Source organism: Schistocerca serialis, chromosome 11, assembly GCF_023864345.2.
Source record: "Schistocerca serialis cubense isolate TAMUIC-IGC-003099 chromosome 11, iqSchSeri2.2, whole genome shotgun sequence".
NCBI lineage: Eukaryota > Metazoa > Arthropoda > Insecta > Orthoptera > Acrididae > Schistocerca > Schistocerca serialis.
In genome coordinates, this window is record NC_064648.1 from 106,001,003 (window position 1) to 106,006,471 (window position 5,469).

Consider the following 5,469-nt stretch of genomic DNA (forward strand, 5'->3'; position numbering starts at 1 on the left):
TTACTTTGATAGAATGCAACACAATCATACAACTGTTAGAATGATTATTGTTCATGGTCCTATGTGACAATGCAGCTGTAGTTCCATTGTCAACAGAATAAAAATAAGGTAAATTCTTATAAAAGACAAGGACATATCCAACTTTCCAGATTAAAAGATAAGAATATGTTTCTCTGATATAACATGGTATCTACTTCTGCATCTGCTGCAATAATGGAATAGCTCGTTTATTTTATTATAATGTCATACTGGTAGCATTATTCACATTAGCTTATGTGCTGGTCATCTGGAATTGTAAAAGCAGTTCACGTTTAACTACAGAGAAGCAAAGCACAATCTAAAATCTCATGACCTTCATTTGGCCGTAACGCTGCTGACATGAAACATGATACGATCTGACAGATAGTGTTGAACTTCACCCCACGTATGGGATGCCATGGCAAATCTCACTACTTTCAACATTTCCCTTCTTTCAACCTTCTGTGCATTCCTCCACCCAGGTATCGTCAGATGAGCGCTTGTAGCAACTCTGGACAGACAGGCGCCATTGCTGACAGCACCCTCACTGCCCCAGTTGGCAGTCTTTGTAACTACAAATTGCAGGAATTCTACAGCCGATACCACAATGTGACGTACTTATGTAGACTATTGGGTCACTAAAAGGAACACTTAACATTAGATATATATGCCGCCCCAATACAAAAGAAACGAAGAATTTTGGGCTTGTTACATTTTATGGAATAGCTATACTGATAGAAAGAACTTGGCAATTTGCGAAAATGAGAAGCAATATGGTCGGCAGTCTCATTTGCCAAGGGCGGACTTACAGACGACTACCAGAGAGCAGCACAGCAAGTTGTGATAACATGAAACATAATACACACATCAAAAAATATTTTGCATCACCCCACTTCCCAGAACTCCTGAACATAGACGTTGATTGTGGATATTGTATCACAGAAACAGTCCCTTTGATGGTTCAGAGATGTCACTAAATACGCCCAAAGATGTAAAACAACCATGGCTCGTGTTTTCTGCAGTTCAACCATGCCTAGACGGTCAATACTGCGGTTCAATCATGTCCGCATTGTTACTTTGTGCCATGAAGGGCTCTCAACAAGGGAAGCGTCGAGGCATCACCGAGTGAACCAAAGCAATGTTGTTCGAACATGGAGGAGATACAGACAGACAGGAACTGTCGATGACATGCCTCGCTCAGTCCTCTCAAGGGATGCTACTGCAGTGGATGACCGCTACCTACGGATTATGGCTCGGAGGAGCCCTGACAGCAACGCCACCATGTTGAATAATGTTTTTCGTGCAGCCACAGGACGTCGTGTTATGACTCAAACTGTGTGCAATGGGCTGTATGATGCACAACGTCATTCCCGACGTCAATGGCGAGGTCAGCGTACGCCACTGGTGGTCATGGAAGGCGCCGTAATGGCTATAAGATACGTGAATGCCATCCTCCGACCGATAGTGCAACCATATCAGCAGCATATTGGCGAGGCGTTCGTCTTCATGCACGACAATTCGAGCCCCCATTGTGCTCATCTTGTGAATGACTTCGCCGGCCGCTGTGCCCGAGCTTTTGTAGGCGCTTCAGTCTGGAAGCGCGCTGCGGCTATGGTCATAGGTTCGAATCATGCCCCAGGCATAAATGTGTGTGATGTCCTTAGGTTAGTTAGGTTAAAGTAGGCTAGTTCTAAGCTCTAGGGGACTGATGACCTCAGATGTAAAGTCCTATAGTGCTTAGAGCCATTTGAACGATTTGTGAATGACTTCCTTCAGAATAACGACATCGCTTCACTAGAGTGGCCAGCATGTTCTCCAAACATGAACCCTACTGAACATGCCTGGGATAGATTTAAAAGTGCTGTTTATAGACGACGTGACCCACCAACGACTCTTGAGGGATCTGGGCCGAATCGCCATTGAGGTATGAGACAATCTGGACCAACAGTGCCTCGATGAACTTGTGGATGGTATGCCAAGATGAATACAGGTATGCATCAATATAAGAGGAAGTGCTACTCTGTATTAGAGGTACCAGTGTGTAGAGCAATCTGGACCACCACCTCTGAAGGTCTCGCTGTATGGTCGTACGATATGGAATGTGTGATTTTCATGAAGAATAGAAAGGGCAGAAATGATGTTTATGTTGATCTCTATTCCAGTTTTCTGTACAGGTTCTGGAACTCTCGGAACTGAGGTGATGCAAATTTTTTTTTAAGTGTCTGTAAATATGCCAGAACGTAGGAAATTTGTGGGATTTACAGGGAGTTCGTTGCAGACCCCTTAATTTTTAAGTACAGCGAAGATCCTCTTTGATTACGTTCAAACTACTAAAACAGTGCCCAGTGATATAGTAAGGAATTAATAATGGCTCATAGAAAACCAAAGAAAATTCTATGTTTCTAGTATCATTGTGCGTACTCTCTATAATAAAATTACAACCATCAAATTAGTCGTATTTGAGGCAGAAGAGTGACTGTTAACTTTGAGCACAACACTGTAAGACAGATTTTACAATGTCACTCAGGGAGCTTGACACATACCAGAGAGAATGATACTGCGAGGCATTAATGCAACTCATGAAAGTACAGGTAACAAATTACATAAACTTTGGCTCACAAATCAATTGAATGACAGTAATAAGTGTGTGTGTGTGTGTGTGTGTGTGTGTGTGTGTGTGTGTGTGGGAGGGGGGTTCCAACAAAGAGAATAGTCTTACCTTATTTAATTCGTTTATTCCTTTATTGCTGGTAATTGCACAGTTTCAGTGACTAAAACAAATCTTTAGATGAAATAAAACTTCTACACTTACGTGAAAGAGCAGGTATTCCATACCGACTCAAGTACCAACAGCATTAATGTGCCTTTCATTAATTCAACGCCTAGATACAACCATGCCACTGATGTCCTTTATGTAGTCAGTCATTGGACATTCAGCAAATATAGAAGAGTCGTGATATTTTGTAGTTAAAGCAACCACTTTCTTTGGCTATATATGACGGTAGTATCTGTTCTCGAAAGAACAGTTACCGTGGATGACCATGCAGCTTTGCTAGAAATGAAATGATAATTAAATAGACACCCTAGCTGCAAACAGGCGTTGATGTACTTCATTGGGGACGTGTTGAAAATGTGTGCCCCAACCGGGACTCGAACCCGGGATCTCCTGCTTACATGGCAGACGCTCTATCCATCTGAGCCACCGCGGGCACAGAGGATAGTGCGTTTGCAGGGACTTATCCCTTGCACGCTCCCCGTGAGGTCCACATTCTCAACATGTCCACACCACTACATTTGCCTCTGTGCCCGCGGTGGCTCAGATGGATAGAGCGTCTGCCATGTAAGCAGGAGATCCCGGGTTCGAGTCCCGGTTGGGGCACACATTTTTGACATCTCCCCAATGAAGTACATCAACGCCTGTTTGCACCTAGAGTGTCTATTTAATTATCATTTTACTTTCTTTGGCTATACTTGTACACTGTTAGTGTAAAGAAATTTCCAGAAATTCTGCAAAATAATTTTGTTCTGAGAAGAGATGAAAATGCCTCAGGGTCAAATTAGCTGTATAGAGGCTCTTTTATTAGACAACACAGCCACACCATTATTGGTGCAATGTACAGTGACAATTACACTGCATAAGGCTAGAGACGATGTAGGATGTGCCAACATTCAAGTTGTAAACTGATTAATCCTATAACCAATGGAAATGTTATCAGATTAGCTTAACTCTGAATTCTACAGCGTAAATTGAACGTCTAAAGTGTCAAAACTCATGACTCGTTAAGAAACCAAAGCTTTGTTAAAACCATCCCAAGGTGTAATATGGTGACTCCTTATTAAATGTGGTCTTAAAATGCAGTTTCGATTAAAGAGGAGTGCAGTTAGCACCTGCAATCTCTCTGTCGTATGGATAAAACTATTGTTCACTTAGACTGCCCATAAAACTGTGCTGAGTGACGAAGGAGCTACAACATTGTATCCAGCTTCTAGGACCCTGCTAGTGTGAGTTCATCTTGTATGGGGTCCATTACAGTGGGCAGTTGTGACACACGCCCAATAGAATTCACTTTGAGGAACTAAATTGAACGTCTAAAGTGTCTGCCATGTAAGCAGGAGATCCCGGGTTCGAGTCCCGGTTGGGGCACACATTTTTGACATCTCCCCAATGAAGTACATCAACGCCTGTTTGCACCTAGAGTGTCTATTTAATTATCATTTTACTTTCTTTGGCTATACTTGTACACTGTTAGTGTAAAGAAATTTCCAGAAATTCTGCAAAATAATTTTGTTCTGAGAAGAGATGAAAATGCCTCAGGGTCAAATTAGCTGTATAGAGGCTCTTTTATTAGACAACACAGCCACACCATTATTGGTGCAATGTACAGTGACAATTACACTGCATAAGGCTAGAGACGATGTAGGATGTGCCAACATTCAAGTTGTAAACTGATTAATCCTATAACCAATGGAAATGTTATCAGATTAGCTTAACTCTGAATTCTACAGCGTAAATTGAACGTCTAAAGTGTCAAAACTCATGACTCGTTAAGAAACCAAAGCTTTGTTAAAACCATCCCAAGGTGTAATATGGTGACTCCTTATTAAATGTGGTCTTAAAATGCAGTTTCGATTAAAGAGGAGTGCAGTTAGCACCTGCAATCTCTCTGTCGTATGGATAAAACTATTGTTCACTTAGACTGCCCATAAAACTGTGCTGAGTGACGAAGGAGCTACAACATTGTATCCAGCTTCTAGGACCCTGCTAGTGTGAGTTCATCTTGTATGGGGTCCATTACAGTGGGCAGTTGTGACACACGCCCAATAGAATTCACTTTGAGGAACTAATATGAACCAAAATAGTGAATGGGGTAGGAAATGAACATGTCAAATGAATGATGGAAACACTAGATGGTTTAGTCATCACTTAGCACAGTTTTATTGGCAGTCAACATGAACCATGGTTTTATTCACATAATGGAAACATGTCATGTGCAACAAGAACGCTGTGGGCTGTAAGGCATGTCGGAGCTAACATCTGGCTAGGTGGGATGGTTTAATCTTTTTCTATTTGTAGACACCCACCTCTACATTCCACAAATCTGCTTTCTGATCTACAGCGACGAACAGTGTCACTCCATCAAATAGTGTGAAATAACTGAATGAAATATTCGTGTCCCTAAATTGCATTAGTGTTTGCTGTAAGCTTGTCCTACACATGAAGTCTTCGTTCACTAGATAATTGAACTAAGCTCTCGGAAAAATCTACACATAGTAAAAGTCACAAATGTCGATTTGCTTCACTCAAACTACACACCCTTACTGAGTGGTACCCACATCAAACCTATGATCTACTAGGTAGGAACCGCAACAAAGTCAGTCTTTGCACTGTATGTGATTCAGCACCTGATTAAATATTTTGTTCATCTTCATACATGTTAAAAACCCAAAAAT

At 41.6% G+C, this 5,469-nt stretch overlaps 2 non-coding genes across 2 annotated transcripts; one reads left to right on the plus strand and one right to left on the minus strand.

The window, feature by feature from the left end:
* Positions 1 to 3,153: 3,153 nt before the first annotated feature.
* Positions 3,154 to 3,228, minus strand: Trnat-ugu (transfer RNA threonine (anticodon UGU)). The gene has a single exon. It is a non-coding gene; the product is annotated as a tRNA-Thr (tRNA).
* A 94-nt stretch (positions 3,229 to 3,322) lies between these two features.
* Trnat-ugu (transfer RNA threonine (anticodon UGU)) lies at positions 3,323 to 3,397 on the plus strand. Its single transcript has one exon. It is a non-coding gene; the product is annotated as a tRNA-Thr (tRNA).
* Positions 3,398 to 5,469: the final 2,072 nt, after the last annotated feature.